The sequence below is a fragment of the Giraffa tippelskirchi genome, chromosome 5 (genome assembly GCF_054371585.1).
Source record: "Giraffa tippelskirchi isolate mGirTip1 chromosome 5, T2T-mGirTip1v1.2.pri, whole genome shotgun sequence".
In the NCBI taxonomy this organism is placed as follows: Eukaryota; Metazoa; Chordata; class Mammalia; order Artiodactyla; family Giraffidae; genus Giraffa; species Giraffa tippelskirchi.
Genome location: NC_137279.1, coordinates 103,803,569 through 103,830,341, shown reverse-complemented (window position 1 = coordinate 103,830,341; position 26,773 = coordinate 103,803,569). Strand labels below are relative to the sequence as shown.

At 41.3% G+C, this 26,773-nt stretch overlaps 1 protein-coding gene across 4 annotated transcripts in view; it reads right to left on the bottom strand.

Moving 5' to 3' along the window:
• Positions 1-26,773, bottom strand: part of TBX15 (T-box transcription factor 15) — a 131,824-nt gene that overhangs the window by 88,604 nt on the left and 16,447 nt on the right. The gene's annotated exons all lie outside the window — the stretch shown is intronic.

Below are 26,773 nucleotides of genomic sequence, written 5' to 3'. Positions count from 1 at the left end.
AGTTGAGCTATTTAAAATCCTCAAAGGTGATACTGTGAAAGTGCTGCACTTGATATGCCAGCAAATTTGGAAAACTCAGCAGTGGCTACAGGACTGGAAAAGGTCAGTTTTCGTTCCAATCCCAAAGAAAGGCAATGCCAAAGAATGCTCAAACTACCGCACAATTGCACTCATCTCACATGCTAGTAAAGTAATGCTCAAAATTCTCCAAGCCTGGCTTCAGCAATACATGAACCGTGAACTTCCAGATGTTCAAGCTGGTTTTAGAAAAGGCAGAGGAACCAGAGATCAAATTGCCAACATCCGCTGGATCATCAAAAAAGCAAGAGGGTTCCAGAGAAACATCTATTTCTGCTTTATTGACTACGCCAAAGCCTTTGACTGTGTGGATCACAATAAACTGTGGAAAATTCTGAAAGAGATGGGAATACCAGACCATCTGACCTGTCTCTTGAGAAACCTGTATGCAGGTCAGGAAGCAAGAGTTAGAACTGGACATGGAACAACAGACTGGTTCCAAATAGGAAAAGGAGTACGTCAAGGCTGTATATTGTCACCCTACTTATTTAACTTATATGCAGAGTACATCATGAGAAATGCTGGGCTGGAAGAAACACAGGCTGGAATCAAGATTGCCGGGAGAAATATCGATAACCTCAGATATGCGGATGACACCACCCTTATGGCAGAAAGTGAAGAAGAACTAAAGAGCCTCTTGATGAAGGTGAAAGAGGAGAGTCAAAAAGTTGGCTTAAAGCTCAACATTCAGAAAACTAAGATCATGGCATCTGGTCCCATCACTTTATGGGAAATAGATAGGGAAACAGTGGAAACAGTGTCAGACTTTATTTTTGGGAGCTCCAGAATCACTGCTGATGGTGACTGCAGCCATGAAATTAAAAGACGCTTAATCCTTGGAAGGAAGGTTATGGCCAACCTAGATAGCATATTTAAAAGCAGAGACATTACTTTGCCAACAAAAGTCCATCTAGTCAAGGCTATGGTTTTTCCAGTGGTCATGTATGGATGTGAGAGTTGGACGGTGAAGAAAGCTGAGCGCCGAAGAATTGATGCTTTTGAACTGTGGTGTTGGAGAAGACTCTTGAGAGTCCCTTGGACTGCAAGGAGATCCAATCAATCCATCCTAAAAGAGATCAATCCTGGGTGTTCATTGGAAGGTCTGATGTTGAAGCTGAAACTCCAATACTTTGGCCACCTCATGCGAAGGGTTGACTCATTGGAAAAGACCCTAATGCTGGGTAGGATTGGGGGCGGGAGGAGAAGGGGATGACAGAGGATGAGATGGTTGGACGGCATCACCAACTCGATGGACATGCGTTTGGGTAGAATCCGGTAGTTGGTGATGGACAGAGAGGCCTGGCGTGCTGCAATTCATGGGGTCGCAAAGAGTCGGACACGACTGAGCGACTGAACTGAACTGATCTATGTTCGTCATAACCTTCCTTCCAAGGAGTAAGTGTCTTTTAATTTCATGGCTGCAATCACCATCAGCAGTGATTTTGGAGCCCCCCAAAATAAAGTATGACACTGTTTACACTCTTTCCCCATCTATTTCCCATGAAGTGTTGGGACCAGATGCCATGATCTTAGTTTTCTGAACGTTGAGCTTTAAGCCAACTTTTTCACTCTCCTCTTTCACTTTCATCAAGAGGCTCTTTAGTTCTTCTTCACTTTCTGCCATAAGGGTGGTGTCATCCGCATACCTGAGGTTATTGATATTTCTCCCGGCAATCTTGATTCCAGCTTGGGCTTCTTCCAGCCCAGTGTTTCTCATGATGTACTCTGCATATAAGTTAAATAAGCAGGGTGACAATATACAGCCTTGATGTACTCCTTTTCCTATTTGGAACCAGTCTGTTGTTTCATGTCCAGTTCTAACTGTTGCTTCCTGACCTGCATACAGGTTTCTCAAGAGACAGATCAGATGGTCTGGTATTCCCATCTCTTTCAGAATTTTCCACAGTTTATTGTGATCCACACAGTCAAAGGCTTTGGCGTAGTCAATAAAGCAGAAATAGATGTTTTTCTGGAACTGCTTGCTTTTTTGATGATCCAGCGGATGTTGGCAATTTGATCTCGGCTTCCTCTGCCTTTTCTAAAACCCGCTTGAACATCTGGAAGTTCACGGTTCACATATTGCTGAAGCCTGGCTTGGAGAATTTTGAGCATTACTTTACTAGCGTGTGAGATGAGCGTAATTGTGCGGTAGTTTGAGCATTCTTTGGCATTGCCTTTCTTTGGGATTGGAATGAAAACTGACCTTTTCCAGTCCTGTGGCCACTGCTGAGTTTTCCAGATTTGCTTAGCTCAGGATGATGCCTTGACCCAATGCCCCACCCCAGATCCAGGAGTAGTGGTTTCCTTAAGGCAGGGCCAGGAATGAAATTTTTAAGGAAGCACCAAAAAATTCACTAATCCAGATAAATATTTCAATGCAATATTTTTAAAATTAATACAATATTTAGTGATGAAAAATATCAAAATATTAAAGATAGTGATTCATACCACTATCCTTAATATAATTCTATATATTATAATTATATAATTATATTTATAATATAATTCTATATATTATATTCTATATATTATAATTATATAATTATATTTATAATATAATATAATTTGTATTATATATAAGATATATGAACTATATATTATTATATTATATTTATTATATTATATATTATATATATTAATTGCATGTTTATAGTCCTGCCAAAATTCATGTTAAAGCTCTTATTATATAATTATATTATATATTTATAATATATATAATATAAATATATAAACTATATATTATAATTATATAATTCTATATAATTCTATATATTATAATCTAATATAAAATGCATGTTTATATTCCTGCCAAAATTCATATGTTGAGGCTCTAACCCCAATGTGATAATATTTGCAAATGAGGTCTTTGGGATATAATTAGGGCTAGATGAGGTCATGAGGATGGGGCCCTCATAATAGGATTAGTGCCCTTATAAAAAGAGACACTAGAGCTCTCTCTCTGCCCCCTACCCACCACCACGTGAAAACACAGTGAGAAGGCATCCATCTGTAAGCCAGGAAAAGAGCTCTCACTAGAAACCAACCCTGCTGGACCTTGATCTGGTATTTCTCAGCTTCCAGAACTATGAGACAAAAATATCTGTTGTTTCAGCCACCCAGTGTATGGTATTCTGTTATGGCAGCCTTAGTGGACTAATACAGACAAGTTCGGTACTCCTAACTTTTCCTTTTGCTTCAGGCTCAAATATCACTCCAATATTTTGATATTTAGTTCACTATGGGTTTTTTCACCTTGACTTTGGTATTGTCAATACTGCACTAAAGTAATATTATCTATCTTGATTAGTGTAGTACACCTTTTCTCACCGTAGTCCCAGCCCCACCATAGGGAGCACAGTCTAGGGCTTCACTCTGCTCCCACAATATTATCACATATCATCACCAGCCCACCCTCCCCACAAAGTAACTAAATCCCCATTGTTCCAGCCCACATTTTACAATATCTTGCCTTGTCAGGTGATTGTGAGGTTCTTACCAACTCCCTACCAACTCCCCTCAGCCAGCCCTGACTCTTCTGCTTTCCTGTGACTGTTTCCAAACAGATGTCTCACCCTAGGAAAGGGAAAGATAGAGATTAGGGTAGTAAGTGAGATGGGCAAATTCATTAGAAGATCAGAACGAGACCATGCTTAGTGTTTCAGTATTATAAATACTATTTAATGGAGGGTCAAACTCAGAGAAAATAAGCCATACCATCCTCAAAGAGTATAACACCTTCCATTACATGTATATATATGTAATGGGAAATTAATTGCAAGTCCTGGTAACTTTCCTTGAGAGAGAAGGTAGGAATAAGGCAGAAAAGAGAGGTGGAGTAGAGGAAGGAAGGTCAACAATTAAGTGCCTAGAGAAAGACAAATACCATATATATATATCACTTCTATATGGAATCTAAAATATAACACAAATAAACATATCTAAGAAACAGAAACAGGCTCATAGACAAAGAGAACAGACTTGTGGTTGCCAAGGAGGGTGCAGAGTAAAGTACTGGGAGTTTGAGATTAGCGGATGCAAACTATTATATATAGGATGGGTAACAAGGTCCTACTGTATAGCACAGGGAACTATATTCAATATCTTGTGATAAACCATAATGGAAAAGAATATGAAAGAGAATATAAATATAACTGTATTACTTTGCTATACAGCAGAAATGAACACAGCATTGTAAATCAAGTATATTTCAATAAAATTTTAAAAAACATCAAGTGTCTGATCTGCACTAAGGTCTGTTCTAGGTGCTTCCCACAATGCCTCACTGAATCCTCCCAACTTTGAATGCTGGGCTATGGGGGATACATGCTGCCCCTATATGAGAAAGCTTTCAAGCATGTAAGAGCATGTATCTATAGACATCTGTGGAAGAGACCATCATCTCTCCGTGTTGGAAGGCAAAAAGCTGTGGTCTGCCAGGTGTGCAAGGCTTTTGCATCTGAATATGAAATGTACAAGGTGTCTCAGGCTGGTGCCTGAGAGATGAAGGTCCTGGACATTCCCAATACCTGACCTCTGTCAACACTGCAGGGGCTCCAGTCTCGATAGCTGGTAAAAAACCACACCATTCCTGCCAAGCTGAGCTGAGCCCTCCCTGGAGTTACTGCTGCTACAGCACCTGTTTCATTATTCTTGTATTTTACCCAGTTCCCCAAATCACCTTAACATTCTGAGCACTAGCAAAGTACAGAGACTTGTTCTTCACTGTCAGTGTCAGGCCTACATCAGTCTCCTAATTCATTACTACTAAATATAGCGCTACCCACAGACCAAATGAGAAAGAGATGAAATCTGACTTCCAAACCAGAGTAAGCACAAACATCTGCCATAAATTCAACACATCCAAAAACACTCTTACAAAAACCTAAGCTGGGAGCCAATTTCTCCTCCTTGGTCAGACACCTGGGATATATTGCCTTTGGGCTGAGCAGAGAAGCATATTTCCTATGGCTTCCTAGAAAGAAGCCATTGGAGGAGACCAGCTTCTCTGTACGTCTCTTGCAGTCCAGGAAAAGACCTCGCCACTCTGAGACCAGCAAGACAACCATAGTCCTATAGACTAGCTGAAGAGTCCCTAAAGCAAAATACAACTTGAAGAGAGAAAGAAAAACCAAGAGGAGAAAGCAGAAGGCAGAGCAAGGGAGAGGAATGTCTGGCAGGAGCTGGTGGGTTTGAGTGAAGCAAGATGGGGACCCCTGAGCTATTTCTGCCTCTGCTTTTGGCGGTGTTTATGGGCCTGACGTGACTTTCCACCCAAATACACTCACTAGGCTTGCACTGGAAAACCTGTCACCTTCCACACAGTTCAGGTTTCATCTGATTCATACTAGCAAGCTCTAGTTTCAAGAGCCTGATGCATTTTTGCAACTGGATGGAAACAGTGATGCAAATCAGACCCAGAGAACACCTGAAGCTCTTCACCACACTTGTACCTTCATCTTTGCCACCAGCTCCTCCATTTTCAAGGTCACTGACTCAGTGGCCAGACTCCATGCCCAAGCTTCTTCAAGCTTTGCTGTCCACAGATGCCAGCTTCCCAGGACCACAGAAAAAGGAGCTGGTCCCCCAAAGCACCAAAGTTTACATAACAAGGTAGGGTGACCAGGAGGCCAAATTGGAGGTTGAAAGGAAGGGCTGCAGGAATGCATGCCAGGGCAAGAGGCAAAGGGTTGTCATTTATAGGACATGACACAGCCTCCCAAGCAGGCTAGTGTGTGAGCCATCAGAGTTCCCCTCATGATCAGGCCTTCATGTTCCAAGCTAAGCGGGTGTAAGCAAATAGGGACAAGTGGCCACTCTGACTCAATCACAGCAAATTTTACTACTCATTGCTTGGAAGGGAGGAGGGAAGGCAGAAACCAAGATCTGGTCAACACAGGAGTGGCTGAAGCGCAATTTTAATCATCCTGGGCTTGGCCCAACCCATCCTCTCGGTGTGAGGGGGAAATAATTTGCTACTCCTGCTGTCATGGACACTGGCAGGCAGAGCCAGAGCCCCACAGGAAGCAGTAACAAGAGAAGTTTGGGACAGAACAAGAATGGCCATGGTACCGAGCTGTGGGGGCAACAGGAGAGGGGTAGCCGCACAGGGACTGCAATTCATGCAAGGTCTTCCTTCATCTAGACCCTGCTTCTGGGAAATGTGGTGGAAATCAGGAAACTGAAACTGACTTCTTGATATGGCACATTTACACCATGGTGGTTTAGTTGCTAAGTCATATTCGACTCTTGCCCACCAGGCTCCTCTGTGCACGGCATTTTCCAGGCAAGAATCCTGGAGTGGGTTGCCATTTCCTTCTCCAGGGGATCTTCCCAAACCAGAGATTAAACCCACGTCTTCTGCATCACCTGTATTGGCAGGCAGATTCTTTACCACTGAGCCACCAGGCAAGCCCCCACAATGGAATATTACTCAGCCGTATAAAGGAATGAAATAGTGCCACTTACAGAGACATGGTGGACCTAGAGACTATCATATAGAGTGAAATAAGTCAGAAAGGGAAAAAACAAATATAGCATATTAATGCATATAGGTGGAATCTAGAAAAATGGTACAGATGAACCTATTTTCAAAGCAGACAGATGGACACAGACGTAGATAACAAATGTATGGACACCAAGAGGGGAAAGGGTGGAGGGATGAATTGGGAGATTGGGATTGACATATATATACTACTATGTATAAAACAGATAACTAATAAGAACCTACTGTATAGTGCAAGGAACTCTACTCAATGCTCTGGGATGACCTAAATGGGAGGGAAATCCAAAAAAGAGGTATATATGTAAACTGTGGATGGTTTACTTTACTGTACAGCAGAAAATAACACATTGTAAAGCAACTACACTCCAATAAATTTCTCTTAAAAATAACTTCTTGGCTTCTTCCCAACCCAGACTGGGTCAGGTGTCCCTGCACATACTCTGTTGGAGCACTCATCACCTGGTACTACATTTATGTGTTGGTCTGTCTGTCGTCTTGAGAGCAGGGACTGTGTTTCTTCATCATTCTTCCTCCCAGCACCTAGTGGCCTATCTGCCTAGGTTAATGCTTGTTGAATGAGTGAATGAACTACTACTATGATTAAAGTGCGACTCATTCCTTCTGCTGAAACCTGAGCAGGTGCTTCTGTGTTGTATTGCAGTCTCTATGCATCCAAGGCACTAGCTGGGGTAAGGTAGCCATTTTCGCTCAGGAAAAAGAGCATCGGTTAGGGTTTACTCATCGCTGCCATGTGATCTTACCTATCCTAACTAAACTCTCATCTCCCCATTCTCATCTTTCCCCATTACACACTTTATCATTTTATTTATTGAATACTGCTATCATATACTGGAGAAGGCAATGGCACCCCACTCCAGTACTCTTGCCTGGAAAATCCCATGGATGGAGGAGCCTGGTAGGCTATAGTCCATGCGGTCGCTAAAAGTTGGACACGACTGAGCAACTTCACTTTCACTTTTCCCTTTCATGCCCTGGAGAAGAAAATGGCAACCGACTCCAGTATTCTTGCCTGGAGAATCCCAGGGACGGTGGAGCCTGGTGGGCTGCTGTCTATGGGGTCGCACAGAGTCGGACACGACTGAAGCGACTTAGCAGCAGCAGCAGCAGCTATCATATACAGAGAAGGCAATGGCACCCCACTCCAGTACCCTTGCCTGGAAAATCCCATGGACGGAGGAGTCTGGTAGGCTGCAGTTCATGAGGTCGCTAAGAGTAAGACACGACTGAGCGACTTCATTTTCACTTTTCACTTTCATGCATTGGAGGAGGAAATGGCAACCCACTCCAGTGTTCTTGCCTAGAGGATCCCAGGGACGGGGGAACCTGGTGGGCTGCCGTCTATGGGGTCGCACAGAGTCGGACACGACTGAAGCAACTTAGCAGCAGCAGCAGCTATCATACAGCTCTTCCTAAGGCACAGTCCTGGTGGCAAAATATCTGTTAATATTAATTGATCACTAACTATGGATTCCTTTATGTAATTCTTTTTGGTTGTTTGTTCATTTTGGTTTTTTTGAAATTTTATTATTTTCTATTTTTTTAACTTTACAATATTTTATTTGTTTTGCCATACATTGACATGAATCCACCATGGGTGTACATGTTTTCCCCTTCCAGAAACCCCCTCCCACCTCCCTCCCCATCCCATCTCTCTGGGTCATCCCGGTGCACCAGCCCCGAGCACCCTGTATCATGCATTGAACCTGAATTGGCGATTCGTTTCATATATGATAATTTACATGCTTCCATGCCATTCTCCCATATCATCCCGCCCTCACCCTCTCCCATAGAGTCCATAATACTGTTCTATTTATCTGTGTCTCTTTTGATGTCTCGCATACAGGGTTATCTTTACCGATCTACTAAATACCATATATATGTGTTAGTATACTGTATTGGTGTTTTTCTTTTTGCCTTACTTCATTCTGTATACCTTTATGTAATTCTTATAACAGACCTAAGTAAATAAGGAAACTGAAGTCAAGAGGAGCTAAGTAAGTTTTTGGAGCCAGTAAGGGACCAAAAACAAACAAAAAAAATCACAATTCAAACCCAGCTGAAGCTTATAATCACTATCCTCAAAATTTTTCAGAGGCTCCAAATACTTACTGATTTATCTTTTTTCTCTAGATTTTAAAGTCCTTCAGTTCAGTTCAGTTCAGTCACACAATTCTGTTCGACTCTTTGTGATCCCATGGACTGCAGCACGCCAGGCTTCCCTCTCCATCACCAACTCCCAGAGCTTGCTAAAACCAGTGCCCATCGAGTCAGTGATACCATCCAACCATCTCATCCTCTGTCATCCCCTTCTCCTCCTGCCCTCAATCTTTCCCAGCACCAGGGTCTTTTCCAATCAGTCAGTTCTTCACATCAGGTGGCCAAACTATTGGAGTTTCAGCATCAGCATCAGTCCTTCCAATGAATATTCAGGACTGATTTGCTTTAGGATTGACTGGTTGGATCTCCTTGCAGTCCAAGGGACTCTCAAGAGTCTTCTCCAACACCACAGTTCAAAAGCATCAATTCTTCAGCACTCAGTTTTCTCTATATTCCAACTATCACGTCCATACATGACCACTGGAAAAACCATAGCTTTGACTAGATGCATCCTTGTTGGCAAAGTAATGTCTCTGCTTTCTAATATGCTGTCTAGATTGGTCATAGCTTTTCTTCCAAGGAGCAAGCATCTTTTAATTTCATGGCTGCAGTCATCATCTGCAGTGATTTTGGAGCCCAAAAGAATAGTCTCACTGTCTCCATCGTTTCCCCATCTATCTGCCATGAAGTGATGGGACCAGATGCCATGATCTTAGTTTTCTGAATGTTCAGTTTTAAGCCAACTTTTTCACTCTCCTCTTTCACTTTCATCAAGAGGTTGTTTAGTTTTTCTTCTCTTTCTGCCATAAGGGTGGTGTCATATGCATATGTGATTAATGATACGCAATCTGATTATTGATATTTCTCCTGACAATCTTGATTCAAGCTTGTTGTGCTTCAACCAGCCCGGCATTTCACATGATATATTCTGCATATAAGTTAAATAAACAGGGTGACAATATACAGACTTGACATACTCCTTTACAGATTTGGAAGCAGTCTGAGGTTCCATGTCCAGATCTAACTGTTGCTTCTTTACCTGCATATAGATTTCTCAGGAGGCAGGTCAGGTGGTCTGGTATTCCCATCTCTTTAAGAATTTTCCACAGTTTGTTGTGATCCACACACTCAAAGGCTTTGGCATAGTCAGTAAAGCAGAAATAAATGTTTTTCTGGAACTCTCTTGCTTTTTTGATTATCTGAAGGATGTTGGCAATTTGATCTCTGGTTCCTCTGCCTTTTCTAAATCCAGCTTGAACATCTGGAAGATCACGGTTCACATATTGTTGAAGCCTGGCTTAGAGAATTCTGAGCATTACTTTGCTAGCGTGTGAGATGAGTGTAATTGTGCAGTAGTTTGAACATTCTTTGGCATTGACTTTCTTTGGGATTAGGATGAAAACTGACCTTTCCCAGTCCTGTGGCCACTGCTGAGTTTTCCAAATTTGCTGGCATATTGACTGCAAGACTTTAACAGCCTCATCTATTAGGATTTGAAATAGCTCAACTGGAATTCCATTGCCTCCACTAACTTTGCTTGTAGTGATGCTTCCTAAGGCCCACTTGACTTCGCATTCCAGGATGTATGTCTCAAGATGAGTGGTCACACTATCATGGTTATCTGTGATCTTTGAAGATCTTTTTTGTGTAGTTCTTCTGTGTATTCTTGCCACTTCTTCTTAATATCTTCTGCTTCTGTTAGGTCCATACCATTTCTGTCCTTTATTGTGCCCATCTTTGCATGAACTGTTCCCTTGGTATCTCTAATTTTCTTGAAGAGACCTCTAGTTTTTTCCATTCTTTTTTTTTTCCCTCTATTTCTTTGCATTGATCACTGAAGAAGGCTTTCTTATCTCTCCTTGCTATTCTTTGGAACTCTGCATTCAAATGGGTATATCTTTCCTTTTCTCCTTTGCCTTTAGCTTCTCTTCTTTTCTCAGCTATTTGTAAGGCCTCCTCAGACAACCTTTTTGCATTTTTCATGGGGATGGTCTTGATCACTGCCTCCTGTACCATGTCACAAACCTCCATCCATAGTTCTTCAGGCACTCTATCAGATCTAATCCCTGGAATCTATTTGTCACTTTCACTGTATAATCACAAGAGATTTGATTTAGGTCATACCTGAATGCATCAAAGAATTTATGCTTTTGAACTATGGTGTTGGAGAAGACTCTTGAGAGTCCCTTGGACTGCAAGGAGATTCAACCAGTCCATCCTAAAGGAGATCAGTCCTGGGTGTTCATTGGAAGGACTGATGTTGAAGCTGAAACTCCAATACTTTGGCCACTTGATGCAAAGTGCTGACTCATTTGAGAAGACCCTGATGCTGGGAAAGATTGAGGGCAGGAGGAGAAGGGGATGACAGAGGATGAGATGGTTGGATGGCATCACCGACTCAATGGCCATGAGTTTGGGTGAAGTCCGGGAGTTAGTGATGGCCGGGAGGCCTGGCGTGCTGCGGTTCATGGGGGCGCAAAGAATCGGACATGACTGAGCGACTGAACTGAACTGAAGGGAACTGATACCTGAATGGTCTAGTGGTTTCCTCTACTTTCTTCAATTTAAGTCTGAATTTGGCAATAAGGAGTTCATGATCTGAGCCACAGTAAGCTCCAGGTCTTGTTTTTGCTGACTGTATAAAGCGTCTCTATCTTTGGCTGCAAAGAATATAATCAATCTGATTTTGATATTGACCATCTGGTGATGTCCATGTATACAGCCTTCTCTTGTGTTGTTGGAAGAAAGTGTTTGCTATGACCAGTGTGTTCTTTTGGCAAAACTCTGTTAGCCTTTGCCCTGCTTCATTTTGTACTCCAAGGCCAAATGTAAAGTCCTTAGGGCGGGACTATTCCTCATTCATCTACACACCATAAGTGTTGAATAAATTGTTGGATTTAATTGAATGCACCATTTGTCTTCAGCCTTTTGTACAAACAACCCGAAGAGCTTGTGCATGGATCAAGGAAGGCAGCAGCACTGGGATGGAATGAGCAGCCTGGATCATAACTGCTCATAGCCATTCTTTGGAGGAAGGTGGGAACAGTCATGTAGGAATCATACTCTGAGTCCCCCTCCAGGCTTTTCCAGTGGTTCCACCTCTTTCTACTACAGGAAGGGATAAACACCCTTCATATATTTCCTCTCACCCCCAACTGCAAGGAAAACAGTAACACTAATTAGTTGTAACAGGGTGTTCATTTCACACAGTTCTCAGCAGGTTGCCCTGCTGTTCTTTGAAATGGTCTGGAAACAGCCTTGATTTTAAACATCTGAAGATAATTGAACCAAAGTTGTACCCAGAAAGCCTGAGTGACATGCGTTTTATTCTCTCCCTCACTAACAAGAAATGTTTGCTGCCATTTCTTATTGACTCAACACCTTGAAAGCCTCCGGCAACGATGACTTGCACCCCAGGATCCTAAAAGAATAAGTTAAAGTAATGATTGGTAATAAATGCAGGAACAGGGAAGCCTGAGAGATTAAACAAAACCCTCTACCTATTTAAAGGGAAGAAGGAATTGCCCTAAAGCCCTATAAACTTAAGTTCTGTGCCTTGAAAAAATAGGGAAGTTGTGGGGAGAGCTGAAAAGAATTTATGACAAGATCAATTTGCAAACATTTTTCAAAGACAAGGATATTAGTTAGCAAAGATGGAAACATTTTCTAATATACTGTTGGCAAGTGGTTGGGAAACTAGGCTGTCATGTCCTGTGGGTGGAAGTGTAAATTGCACAACCTTTTATGGAGGGCAATTTTGGAACATCCATCAAAATTTTAAATGACGTAACTTCAACCACACAACTCTACTTCTAGAATTTATTCCATAAATGCTATCACTAGAGTGCCCCCTCAGATAGTCAAGGAGCTTTATTTACAGAAGCAAATGACTGAAAACAATGTAAAGGTCCATTAAAGTAGTTTGGGTAAAAATTATGATAAATCCACACACTGGAATACTATGGGACTTTTAAAACAGCAGGAAGGGGAAAACCTGTAAGTATATCTATTTAACAATCTCCAGTACAACAGTTAGAAACTAACTACATGAAGTCCAAAGTACTGGGTATATTATGCCACAATCTGTGTTTTGATTTTAAAGGTTTGTATATAAATATATGTATGTAAGTGTATATAATGATTTTTACACATCATTCATATAATGACTCATATACATTATACCTATACCTGGAATGATACAAAACAAAGTGGTAACAGTGACTGGTCCTACAGTGATAAACTAGGACACTAGTGATGAGGGATTAATTTTCACTTTGTGCATTTCAGTGAATACTTCTTATGCTATTTGAATTTTTTAATATGTGTACAAGTTATTTGAGTATTTTTAATTTGTAAGAAAAAGAGAAAAATAAGTAACAACTGTTACACTCTATTAAGGAATGGAATCTTGCAGGACAACTATGACCTCTAAGACACAGAGGTGAGCCTGGTACTTTTAAGAGGAAAAGTACAGAACCTACCTTGTGATTCTTAGGCTTTGACTCAGCCTGTCAGGGAAGACCTACAAATACACTTGCCAAGAAGTCAGTGATTTAACAGGTGTACAGGTAACAGAGGCCCATCCCCAGAAGGAGGTACCTAATGATCACTGTCACTCAGTAGGAATTTAACAAATAGTACAGAGCAGGTGCTCCTGAGCCTACTGGGCAGCAGCTGAGGAAACGGACAGGCAGATATCCTGGGCCCAGAAACCGTGACTCCTCAAAAAGAATGAAGGAAACTCTCCACATCACTACCATGTACTTACAGGCCCAGCTCAGCCCTGTAGAACCAGAGGAACCTCAGTGTACATTCAAAGGCCCTCAGAGTGTAAAGATGTATCCTACCTGCCTCCAGCTCATCTTCCAACCCAGGCTAAGGGAAGAAGAGGGGGTACTGAGTCTGGGGGAGGATGCTCATGGAAAATCAATAGCTTTCTCAGAGGGCTCTGCTCACACCTGGCTGTGATCATGGGCCATTTGTTTCCCCACATCCAAAATATGATGACTAGTGGCTCCATTTTGTATGGTTTTGAGAGAATCAAATGAAATTATCATGATTTTCCATCCTAGGACAGACAATGTTCTGAGAAAACAAACCGCCATACAAATATAAAATATTAGCAATATGACAGTGGTGATCTTTTTTGTGAAAAGCCAGCAACTTGACTGAATTATACAGTCATTTGGTTTAGTCAAAATGGTCAATCAGGCAAGCAAAACCCGAAGTTATGATTATTCCATTAACTGCCATGCAAATATATTATTTTATTATTATTATATATGACTATATAGGATTGCAAGGTAAGGGTGGTGTAAGGACTGGAGATAACAGCATAAAGACAGATTCCTGACCTATAGGAAATGCCAGGTCTAGTTTAGAGGACATGTGAACAACTGTATCCAATATCATCATGACCATATTCTATTAGAGGTACTGGAGAGATGCCACAGGAGAAAAACAAAAGGATTGACCCTGTGATGCTTAGAGGATCAACCTCCAAATACAGACTCACCAACTACCCAGGGATACAGACTAGTGACAACTGCTCACTAAACTACATATTTATTTGTTAAGGAATCTGCAAGTAATTAGCAGTAATTTTTTGTAACAGAAATGTTAATCAACGTATTTGTTTAATACTGTTTGGATTTAGTCAAGTCTCTCATTGAACAATTTCAAAACTAAAGGACCCAAAATGACTGCACAATTAGTAGTCATTTCAGATTTCACAGTGCTAGGAACACTGAGTAAAAGTTAAAGAAATGACCTGAAAGTAGCAGCACTGTTAGGCAATATTTCAATCAAGATAACTTCAAATAATATGTTTACCACCAAGCCCAGGGCTTATGTTCCCCATATGTCTGACAGACAGAGCTGTAGTCCACCAAAACAGCAGCTCATCCACCAAGTTAGTGGATCCTATCCATCAGTTAAAGGCAGAAAAGGGACAAAGGGAAGATAAAATAGACGAATCAGTTATTTAAAGCCATGGAGACAAAAGAAAAGGTTAACCAAATGTTTCATTTTCAAACCTGTGTTGCATTCAGCTTAGTGCTTCATTCAGCTCTAAACATCTTTCTAAGAGTTGCAAATGTTGGGCAGAGCTCCCTGAGTTAACCTGCATAAAATTAAATTTAATTCTAATTTAATTCACTTCCAGAATGGTATTCTGTTGCCAATGTTAAAACCCTGAAGGAGTTTCATTTTCCATGACCTCTATAAAATAACAAGTTGTATTTGCCACAACCAGAAAAACATCCTGAGCCTCATTTGCCTAGGGAGCCTGTAATCAGATCTTACTTTACTGCCCCACGTTATTTCAATAGCCACAAGTTATTCCTATTAAAACAGAAAGTAATCTTCTGTCCTTGCTACAATAACGAATGTTCTCAGTTATGACATTTATTTGGGTGCTGGCAGAACTATTACAATTGCTTTAAAAATACAGGGTCCAGAGCACTCATTTAAGATGCTAAACATGTACTAACCAGTCCCTTGTCTCATAGGCATTCCTAATGAAAAGACAGTGGTAGAGAACAGTAGTTTCCATATCTGTTGCTTGTCAAAATCATCCGAGGACTTTTCTAAAATACAAGTTTCACCCCCTCGTCCTCATCCAGATATTCTGAAAGGAATATTTGGATTAGGACCCCGGAATCTAGCCTGGTAATGTACCCTTCAGGTACAATGGGCAGTCAGCCCCAGTGCAGAACTTTGTTGGGTGTGTGGTGTCATTAAAAGAACCAACTAGGCAAATCAGAGAAGAAAAGTTGATGATAATGAGGGCTGAACAGTTTCTGGACAAATCAAAGAAAGCTGAATATGGACTAACTAAGATTATATCAAGAAATTAGTATTAATCATGTTATATGTGATGATGGCATTGTATTTAGGTCAGAAAATGACCCTTCTTTTGAGGTCTGCTCAAGCACTGAAGAACTTTGTTGTAAAATGACATAAAGTCTGAGGTTTGCTTTAGAATGCTCCAGTCAAAAAGTAGAAATAAAGATGGGGACAAGCAAAAATATTGGTGGCACTGAAGATGGATGATGGGTTCATGAAAGTTCATGGTACTTTCTGTTGAGAAATTTTCATTATAACATGCTTTTAATTATCTGAAACAGAACAATAATAATAACCAGAGCCCATCTCTACCATACAAGTCTATTTTCCACGACCTCTGAAAGACAGCTAATTGGCATGCTGCATTCTCTCTCATTCTCCATGGAGGAATAAGAGTGCGGAAAGGATAAACGATTTACCTCCATTGCCAGTTGCCTGTTACCAACAGTAGGAGCCTGAGATTTTTCCTTTAGAGGAGCCTTTCCATTCAATATCCTAACTATACACATGGAATTAGGGCTTTTCTCTAATCGTAATTTAAGCAATGTTTAGAGGCTGACCTTTGTGAAATATTTTGAATTTTTCTTTAAGAAATTATCTGAAAATAGATGCTACTATTTTCAGTTAGCAATACACTGAATCTCTGAGCATGGTAATGTAGGGAGGTAAAATCTAAGTCATCAAGTATACAAAATGGGTCCATCTTCAAGTCTCAACAAAGAATACAGAATTGGTTATAGGAAGATATGACTTACTTTTAGCAAATTTGGTATATGAAAATCTAGCATTACCAATATGATAGGAATTTGTCTTCATTTTATCAATGGGTTTTTTTTTTGCCCTCATAGCATTTCATTCTATAACACCTATAAACACCAAACATCCTTTGAACATTGAAAAGTAAGTCTATCATTCAAAGAGTCCATGTACACATTTGGTGAAAATTCGTGTACTTCAAAAAATGTATAGCACCTAGCTATAAGACCCAGTGGTTAAAATTAAGTATAAATTTATTTACAGAGACTACTCAGATATCAGAGGAGTTGGTGCTGATAAGACTTTATGCTAAGTAAACAGGCTGTTTTGTTGATGTTGCCAGATTAAGAAGGAAAGACCTAGAATCTCTAAAAGCATAGAAACTACTGAACAATTTGAGGGGTTGCTGGTTCTGATTTGACCTTCTGAAAAAAGGGTGTTGGTGCCACGCTTCCCATCTGTAGAGAAGCATGTGATGTGGATGTTGGATTACAGTCTGTAAAGAACATGGTCGCTGAGCCAAGTACAGGGAGCTTCCCTGTTTACCCAGATTCCCTGCCAGATAACGACAACAAGCTTCAAATTCAATCTTGAGTTACTGGGTGTTTCAAGCTTTTTTGGAAAGCATAAATGTGTGTGGGATTAAAAGTCAGTTTTTGGATTGCCCTAAGACAAAATAGCCCAAATGTCATAATCACTCTATCACCTAACAGGGATGGTTAACAAGATCTGGGTTAAGCTGTCTGGTGAGTCATGAAAGGCAAATGACACAGCAATCAAAACACCTCTTTTCCCAGAGTATGTGCACCAAGTCCCTGAGCATCGTGGACAACTGTACTCACCCTCTGTACCTAGTGCAGCTCAAAGGAGAGGCCTCTCCCAGAATCCTGAAACTCAAGATCATCCCACCTTCTCTTTCACTTGATGGGGACAAAGTCTTTCCAGTAAAACTGGAAAGAACTCCATCTGTGTGAGTATTAAGGGACCAGGCAGTGGTGACCTTCTGGGCTTACTATCTGTAAATATTGATCCTGACCTTCTGGACTGTGAGAGATCTAAAGGGAAGCTTAACATTCAGTTAAGGATCAGGATGTCCATAAATGAGTAATGAACTTTTAAACCTCGTATGGGCAGCACATACCCATCAGGATGCAGTTCAGTGTCTGAAGAGCCCAGCTGTTCTTCAGAGATATGCAAATATGATACCTCAAGACTGACAAGTAGATCTTGGTGAGCTGTCCTGTGTACCCCTCCTAAGTCTGAGTTCCTGGGTCACATTCCCTTTCTAAAGAGGATTCAGAATAAGTCTTAGGTTGGAATGTTGGAATCCCAAAAGACACCAACATTTCCTAAAATCTGTTGGCTACTAACATTTAGGGACCCACAAACTCATCTTGAAGAAGCATCTTCATGATTCAGGATCAAAGATAGTCGACTAGAGGAAGACAGACTCAAAGTTATCCTGCTGTTTACATATAAACCATAATTCAAAAAGATACATGCACATCAATGCTTATTGCAGCACTGTTTACAACAGCCAGGAAATGGAAACAACCTAAATGTCCATCAACAGATGAATGGATAAAGAAGATGTTGTACATATATACAGTGGAATATTAGCCATAAAAAGGAATGAAATGGTGCCAACTGCAGAGATGTAGATGGACCTAGAGACTGTCATACAGAATGAAGTAAGACAGAAAGAGAAAAACAAATATTGTATATTAATGCAATATACATTATTGCAAGGCCGAGAGGAGCTACCCTGTGCCCGAGGCCGGGGGCGGCCGAGAGGAGTTACCCCAGGTCCAAGGAGCAGCGGCTGCATGGGCACAGGAGGGCTGAGAGGAGTTACTCCATATTCAAGGTCAGGAGGGGCCATCGTGAGTAGATACCCCTTGTCCAAGGTACGGAGCAGCAGCTGCACTTTGCTGGAGCAGACATGAAAGGATACCCCACGTCCAAGGTAAGAGAAACCCAAGTAAGACAGTAGGTGTGAGAGGGCCTCCGAGGGCAGACACACTGAAACTATAATCACAGAAAAGTAGCCAATCTGATCACACGGACCACAGCCTTGTCTATCTCAATGAAACTAAGCCATGCCATGTGGGGCCACCCAAGACGGATGGGTCATGGTGGAGAGGTCTGACAGAATGTGGTCCACTGGAGAAGGGCATGGCAAACCACTTCAGTATTCTTGCCTTGAGAATCCCATGAACAGTATGAAAGGCAAAAAAATAGGACACTGAAAGATGAACTCCCCAGGTCGGTAGGTGCCCAATATGCTACTGGAGATCAGTGGAGAAATAACTCCAGAAAGAATGATGGGATGGAGCCAAAACAAAAACAATACCCAGCTGTGGATGTGGCTGGTGATAGAAGCAAAGTCTGATGCTGTAAAGAGCAATATTGCATAGGAACCTGGAATGTTAGGTCCACGAATCAAGGGAAATTGGAAGTGGTCAAACAGGAGATGGCAAGAGTGAACGTCAACATTCTAGGAATCAGCGAACTAAGATGGACTGGAATGGGTGAATTTAACTCAGATGACCATTATATCTACTACTGTGGGTAAGAATCCTTTAGAAGAAATGGAGTAGCCATCATGGTCAACAACAGAGTCTGAAATGCAGTACTTGGATGCAATCTCAAAAACGATAGAATGATCTCTGTTCGTTTCCAAGGCAAACCATTCAATATCACGGTAATCCAAGTCTATGCCCCGACCAGGAACGCTGAAGGTGAACTTGAATGGTTCTATGAAGACCTACAAAACCTTTTAGAACTAACACCCAAAAAAGATGTCCTTTTCATTATAGGGGACTGGAATGCAAAAGCAGGAAGTTAGGAAACACCTCGCGTAACAGGCAAATTTAGCCTTGGAGAACAGAATGAAGCAGGGCAAAGGCTAATAGAGTTTTGCCAAGAGAACACACTGGTCATAGCAAACACCCTCTTCCAACAACACAAGAGAAGACTCTACACATGGACATCACCAGATGGTCAACACCGAAATCAGATTGATTATATTCTTTGCAGCCAAAGATGGAAAAGCTCTATGCAGTCAGCAAAAACAAGACCTGGAGCTGACTGTGGCTCAGATCATGAACTCCTTTTTGCCAAATTCAGACTGAAATTGAAGAAAGTAGGGAAAACCACTAGAGCATTCAGGTATAACCTAAATCAAGTCCCTTATGATTATACAGTGGAAGTGACAAATAGATTTAAGGGACTAGATCTGATAGACAGAGTGCCTGATGAACTATGGACAGAGGTTTGTGACACTGTACAGGAGACAGGGATCAAGATCATCCCCATAGAAAAGAAATGCAAAAAAGCAAAATGGCTGTCTGAGGAGGCCTTACAAATAGCTGTGAAAAGAAGAGAAGTGAAAAGCAAAGGAGAAAAGGAAAGATATAGCCATTTGAATGCAGAGTTCCAAAGAATAGCAAGGAGAGATAAGAAAGCCTTCCTCAGTGATCAATGCAAAGAAATAGAGGAAAACAACAGAATGGGAAAGACTAGAGATCTCTTCAAGAAAATTAGAGATACCAAGGGAACATTTCATGCAAAGATGGGCTCGATAAAGGACAGAAATTGTATGGACCTAACAGAAGCAGAAGATATTAAGAAGAGGTGGTAAGAATACACAGAAGAACTGTACAAAAAAGATCTTCACGACCCAGATAATCACGATGGTGTGATCACTCACCTACAGCCAGACATCTTGGAATGTGAAGTCAAGTGGGCCTTAGAAAGCATCACTACGAACAAAGCTAGTGGAGGTGATGGAATTCCAGTTGAGCTATTTAAAATCCTGAAAGATGATGCTGTGAAAGTGCTGCACTCAATATGCCAGCAAATTTGGAAAACTCAGCAGTGGCCATAGGACTGGAAAAGGTCAGTTTTCATTCCAATCCCAAAGAAAGGCAATGCCAAAGAATGCTCAAACTACTGCACAATTACACTCATCTCACATGCTAGTAAAGTAATGCTCAAAATTCTCCAAGCCAGGCTTCAGCAATACATGAACCGTGAACTTCCAGATGTTCAAGCTGGTTTTAGAAAAGGCAGAGGAACCGGAGATCAAATCGCCAACATCCGCTGGATCATCGAAAAAGCAAGAGGGTTCCAGAGAAACATCTATTTCTGCTTTATTGACTATGCCAAAGCCTTTGACTGTGTGGATCACAATAAACTGTGGAAAATTCTGAAAGAGATGGGAATAACAGACCATCTGACCTGTCTCTTGAGAAACCTATATGCAGGTCAGGAAGCAACAGTTAGAACTGGACAGGGAACAACAGACTGGTTCCAAATAGGAAAAGGAGTACATCATGGCTGTATATTGTCACCCTGCTTATTTAACTTATATGCAGAGTACATCATGAGAAACGCTGGGCTGGATGAAGCACAAGCTGCAATCAAGATTGCCGGGAGAAATATCAATAACCTCAGATATGCAGATGACACCACCCTTATCTTATGGCAGAAAGTGAAGAAGAACTAAAGAGCCTCTTGATGAAAGTGAAAGAGGAGAGTGAAAAAGTTGGTTTAAAGCTCAACATTCAGAAAACTAAGATCATGGCATCTGGTCCCATCACTTCATGGGAAATAGATGGGGAAACAGTGGAAACAGTGTCAGACTTTATTTTTGGGGGCTCCAAAATCACTGCTGATGGTGATTGCAGCCATGAAATTAAAAGACGTTTACTCCTTGGAAGGAAGGTTATGACCAACCTAGATAGCATATTTAAAAGCAGAGACATTACTTTGCCAACAAAGGTCCATCTAGTCAAGGCTATGGTTTTTCCAGTGGTCATGTACAGATGTGAGAGCTGGACGGTGAAGAAAGTTGAGCACTGAAGAATTGATGCTTTTGAACTGTGGTGTTGGAGAAGACTCTTGAGAGTCCCTTGGACTGCAGGGAGATCCAACCAGTCCATCCTAAAGATCAGTCCCGGATGTTCACTGGAAGGACTGATGTTGAAGCTGAAACACCAATACTATGGCCACCTCATGCGAAGAGTTGACTCATTGGAAAAGACCCTGATGCTGGGAAGGATTGGGGGCAGGAGGAGAAGGGGATGACAGAGGATGAGATGGTTGGATGGCATCACCGACTCGATGGACATGGGTTTGGGTAAACTCCGCGAGTTGGTGATGGACAGGGAGGTCTGGCGTGCTGCGATTCATGGGGTCGCAAAGAGTCGGACACAACTGAACGACTGAACTGAACTGAACTGATACTAATGCATATATGTGGAATCTAGAAAAATGGTATAGATAAACTTATCTGCAAAGGAGAAATAGAGACACAGACATAGAGAACAAATATACAAAGAGGGGAAGGGAGGAGAAGATGGATTGGGAGATTGGGATTGACATATAATAGACATAACGTAGATAAGTAGTGAGAACCTACGGTATAGCACAGGGAACTCTACTCAATGCTCTGTGGTGACCTAAATGGGAAGGAAATCCAAAAAGGGGGGGGGGGATGGGTGTGCGTGTGTGTACATATATAGCTGATTCACTTGGCTGTTAAGCAGAAACTAACACAACATGGTAAAGCAACTATGCTCCAATATAAAAAAAATAAATGAATGAACTGTGGAGGTCTTTTTTCCCACAGCTTGGAGCTCAAGGCATCAACTCACCTCAGGTCTGTCAGCTTTCGTGTGAGTTTGCTTTCCCTCTGCTGTGTTTTAAATTTAATGATGATTTGAAAGCCATGAGCCCTGCAGAACCCAGGATGATGCTGGGTCAGTCCCAACAGTCAGCTGCCACCATGAGCGCAGTAAACCAAGAGCCCAAACAAAGACAAGTTTGGAGAGCCATATCCTCTAAAGTGAGTTCCAGCCACACACAGCAGTAAGACAGGACATGAAGAATGAAAGGAAAGAGTGAAATGAGGCCATTTTTCTCCTTCACGGCCTGAGTCAGTTCCCAGACAGTATTAAGCGTTTTATATGTGATTTGACAGGTACCAAAACGTACCTGTCACTTTGTGTATCTCAGTCCCTGACTCTTCGTTATGATTGTGCTGGTTCTGAAAAGTATTCTCAGAGCTTCCACATATCCACCTCTCCATCTTCCTCAAAGATTCTCTTGTGTCTCAGAGGGTTTTCTCCTTTTTCCTCCTGACAGTTCACCTTCATTCCCAGCATGGGACTGAGCCCTGAACTGGGACCTCCTGCTAGTTCATTCATGTATTCCTGCTGCTCATGGAAGGAATGACCAGGAGAATTTCTATCACTCTGCTTCAGCTGAACCCAATGCTACTTTCTCAGGCAAACTTGTGCAATCTGTCTTTCATTTAGAGATATTTTTGTCCTTCTGTTTAACACTGGGGGTTTTCAGATTGCCTCTTATTCTATTTCTTTTTCTCCCTTGCTGGGCAGAAAGCAGAGGCATGGACACAAGACCTGAGACATATACAGTAAGATGAGGCAGTTACTCCTACAAAATAATTGTGCTTCCAAATGCTAATGCCTGGTCAGAGAGAGCTCTGAAATAGACTCCAAGCAGACAGCACTGGGTAAATCCCAGCTACAAAAATGTCTTGTTAATGGGACAACTAGAAATTCTTTCCTTCTTACTAAAATCTGATGATCTTATCTCCATTAGAGACACAGACTTAAGAGTATAAAGATATCAACTTGCATGTCCAAGACCACACCTAGAGGCAACTGGCAAACACCTTAGGTTGTTCTCCAGGAGCATCTAGAAGCCAAATCATCTCTAGAGTGGCTATTGTGCTTACCACACCCCTCACTAAAGTTTGACAACTACTGATTCAGTTTAGCAAATGTTCATGGAGACCTAATAGGGATTTAAAGATGAGAGAGACACAGAGCTCTCCAGGGTTTTCCAGTTTAGTTGGCTTACAAAACAAATATGCCATCCAAAAAGTTATCACTCAAGGCAAAATGTGTTAAGTGTCATAAGAAAGGTAAAAAGTATTGATTTTTTACAGGCTTTGACTCTACCTCTTATTCTGTAACCAATTTTAAAATGTGGAAAAGACCAATCAAAAGTACTGTGAGAGTGTACAAGCGTGTGCATGTGCACAGAGAGGGCCACAGAACAGAGAGAGACAGACAAAGTCACTGTCTTCTTGGCTGAAGGCATCAACTTCCCGAGTGTAAAGGTTAATGCCAATCTAATAGGAAACCAAGAGGATAATAGGTATAAATGCTGTTAAGGCAAGAAAGAGCTAAATTCAAATTACTGCCCTTCTCAGGAATAGAGACACAGGCATAGAGAATGGATATGTGGACATAATGTGATTGGGCGGGGGGCGGGTTGGATGAACTGGGAGATTGGAATTGACATATATACACTACTACTATGTGTAAAATAGATAGTTAGAGGGAACCTGCAGTATAGCGCAGGGAGCTCAGCTCGGTGCTCTGTGATGACCTAGATGGGTGAGATGGAGGGGGGTGGGAGGGAGATCCAAAGGGACAGGATCTATGTATACATATGGCTGATTCACTTTGTTGCATAGCAGAAACCAGCACAACATTGTAAAGTAACTATACCCCAATAAAACAAACAAACAAAAAAACTAATTACTGCCCTGCTGGCAATGTGAAGCCTGCAGGAATTCCGTGAAACCAGAGGCAGAATGGGAGTCTTCCTCATAAACAGTCTAAATCAGGTTACTTGGTGAAGACCTCCCCTCAAGAGGAGCTTTGTGATGATGAAGGCCAGTGGGGGACCTCTGTATTTTTACCATCTTGGCTACACACTTGATAGTTGTAGGTTGTCTAAATGAGACTGCCTTATGACTATAAAATCACAGCAGCACATTGGCACCATTTTGAGAGGAAATTACAGACAGACCCCCTAAAAGAGGAGTTCCCTATAATGGACTCTAAATGAAGATAAAATTGGTGACATCTGAGAAATTCGTTCCTATGGCAATACCCAAATTGTACGTGAGCTCTGCATGGATACATGTAATTTTCTTCTGAAGTCACCCTATGTTTGAATCTGTACATCACGCCAATTAACACTTATATCAAATTATTCTTTTTCATCTTAGAATATTCCTGTTACATTAGATGCTTAAGATAGGTCTCAGAAGCAGTATAAACTTTTTTCAGAGGAAATTTTAGGGAAAGAGAAGGCAAAAAGTACTCAAAACAGAAGAAGGAGCAGAAACAACTGCATGGAACATGATAAAAAGTTAGGCCTCTGTCCAGAGGAATTGCAGTATTCCAAAAAGAGATCTCCAGTCCCATGTTTGTTGCAGGATTATTCACAATAACTAAGATATAAAAACACTAAGTGCACAGGAAACCATATTCAATATACTTATATAAGCCATAATGTAAAAATATGAAAAATGTATATACATGTATAACTTTGCTGTACAGCAAATAGTCACACAACTTTGTAAATCAACTATACTTCAATAAATTTTAAAATAAAAATAAAAAGGAGTTCCATGGTGGTCTAGTGGTTAGGATTTGGTGCTTTCACAGCTATGGCCGGGGTTCAATCCCTAGTCAGGGAACTGAGATCCCACAAGGCATGTGCCATGGCCAAAAAAGGCTAAAAAAATAATAATAAAAGTAAAAAATAAAACAAAGTGTCCATCAATGGATGGATAAAGAAATGGACATATATATATATATACCCATATGTGTGTATGAATACTATTCAGCCAAGAGAAAGAAGGAGATCCTACCATTTGTCACAACGTGAATGGACCTTGAGGGCATTACGCTAGGTGAAATAAGTCAAACAAATACTGTACGATCTCACCCATATGTTGCATTTTCAAAAAGCTGACTTCATAGAGACAGAGTAGAATGGTGGATAGCAGGGGTGGGGTGGGGGAATTAAGGAGATGTTAGTTAAAGGGTGCAAACTTGCAGAGAGAAGGTAAACGAGTTCTGGAGACCTAACACACAACATTGCGATTATATTCAACAACACTCCACTATGTACCTTAAAGCTGCTGAGACCAAATCTTAAATGCTTTCACCACAAAAGGCAGTCATCATGTTTCAGTATATAGATATATCAGATCAACATATTGTATAACTTAAACTTATACAACGCGTATGTCATTTTTTTTAAAAGTCAGCCTGTGTAAGATGGCTAACAAACACATGAAAAGATGCTCAACTTCACTCATTATTAGAGAAATGCAAATCAAAACCACAATGAGGTACCATTTCACACCAGTCAGAATGGCTGCTATCCAAAAGTCTACAAGCAATAAATGCTGGAGAGGGTGTGGAGAAAAGGGAACCCTCTTACACTGTTGGTGGGAATGCAAACTAGTACAGCCACTATGGAGAACAGTGTGGAGATTCCTTAAAAAACTGGGAATAGAACTGCCATATGACCCAGCAATCCCACTGCTGGGCATACACACCGAGGAAACCAGAATTGAAAGAGACGCGTGTACCCCAATGTTCATGGCAGCACTGTTTACAATAGCCAGGACATGGAAGCAACCTAGATGTCCATCAGCAGACGAATGGATAAGGAAGCTGTGGTACATATACACAATGGAATATTACTCAGCCATTAAAAAAAATACATTTGAATCGGTTCTATTGAGATGGATGAAACTGGAGCCCATTATACAGAGTGAAGTAAGCCAGAAAGAAAAACACCAATACAGTATACTAATGCATATATATGGAATTTGAAAGATGGTAACGATAACCCTATATGCGAGACAGAATAAGAGACATAGATGCATAGAACAGTCTTATGGACTCTGAGGGAGAAGGTGAGGGTGGGACGTTCTGGGAGAATAGCATTGAAATATGTATATTATCATATGTGAAACAGAACATCATTCCATGTTCGATGCATGAGACAAATGCTCAGGGCTGGGGCAATGAGATGACCCAGAGGGATGGGATGGGGAGGGAGGTGGGAGGGGGGTCCAGGAAGGGGAACACATGTAAACCCATGGCTGATTCATGTCAATGTATGGCAAAAACTACTACAATATTGTAAAGTAATTAGCCCCCAACTAAAATAAATAAATTTATTAAAAAAAAAAAAAAAGTCAGCCTGTGTAAAGGGAATAGGGCAAGCAGTGGAGATAAGCTAAGAAGGGTAGTTCGGGACAATGCTGACACTCACCAAAAGGTTTCTCATACGAACACTGGAGAGTTTCTGAGTTCTCAATTTACCAACAGTATAATTATAAGCATGGAAATACTGAGCACTTTCCATAGGCCTGGCACTGTGCCAAGCACTTTGCATTTGTTATCTCACTTAACTCTCACAACAGCTCTGCAACATGTGTTATTGCCCTCATTGTACACGGATGCACCGGAGGCACAGAAGTAAGTCACTAACTTCAGGCTACACAATCAACCACGTCCACCGGTCCAGTCTCCCTAACTGGCACCCCATGCTCTTCTCCACCGTACAAGGCTGCCTCTTTGGCTTCCATCTGTGATCTTAGTTTCCCACACTGGCTGGTTTCTT